This window comes from Lynx rufus, unplaced genomic scaffold (assembly GCF_022079265.1).
Source record: "Lynx rufus isolate CCGP_SWC_20201006 ecotype Redwood Valley unplaced genomic scaffold, mLynRuf1.p SCAF_10, whole genome shotgun sequence".
NCBI classification, from domain to species: domain Eukaryota; kingdom Metazoa; phylum Chordata; class Mammalia; order Carnivora; family Felidae; genus Lynx; species Lynx rufus.
Window position 1 is genome coordinate 2,138,852 of NW_025814824.1, and position 911 is coordinate 2,139,762.

Sequence of the window (911 nt, forward strand, 5' to 3'; positions counted from 1 at the left end):
TATCCTTTCCCCTCACCCCTGGCAAGCACCAAACTTTTTACTGTCTCTACAGTTTAGGCTTTTCCAGAAGGTCACGGAGTTGGAATCACACAGTATGTAGCCTTTTCAGAGTGGCTTCTTTCACTCAGTAATATGCATTTAATTTTCCTTTACGTCTTTATGTCTTTTCATGGTTTGATAGCTCAATTTTTATTTTGTTATTTCAAAATTATTTTAATTTAGAAATACAAAACATCTGGAGGAAAAAAATGATAGAAAAACCCAAAACATACAGGCAAATTTTTACTCCATGAGCTTCTTCAATTCTCACTTGTCTACCAATCCCCAAGATGAAAAACTCTTCTTAAAAGATATTCAGCCACCAACAATGATGTTATTGATAGGAATATGCATCGATTTCACAAAAAAAAGCCAATGAATCCTATTATAGCATATCTTATTGCTGTTGCCATGACAATCTTCTGGAATTCTTTCCTGTCGGGTGTAGTGCATCTTTTAACCAGTCAAACTGAGCCCTTCACAAACTGCCGACTTGGCTTTATGCACTCCATTACCTGATCCATGGTGCCTGCCTGCCAACACCTCAGTTGCCAAGGACGTGTACACAAAAGTGGACGAGCTCATCTCTTTTTAGCACGTCAGTAATATCCCATCGTCGGGGTAGACCAAGGTTTACTTATCCAATCACCTACTGAAGGAAACCTATGTTGCTTTCAGGTTCTGGCAATTATGGAGTAAAGTTGCTATAAACATCCATCTGCAGATGTGGTATAGACATGAGATTCCCAGTCCTTTGGGTAGACGCCAAAACAGGAGAACAGTTGCTGAATTGAACGGTAACAGTATGTTTTTTTGTTTTGTTTTTAAATTTTTTTTAACGTTTGTTTATTTTTGAGACAGAGAGAGACAGA

At 38.0% G+C, this 911-nt stretch overlaps 1 pseudogene; it reads right to left on the reverse strand.

Annotated features, from left to right (window-relative positions):
• Nucleotides 1-354: 354 nt before the first annotated feature.
• Nucleotides 355-563, reverse strand: LOC124524818 (protein transport protein Sec61 subunit gamma-like; annotated as a pseudogene).
• Nucleotides 564-911: the final 348 nt, after the last annotated feature.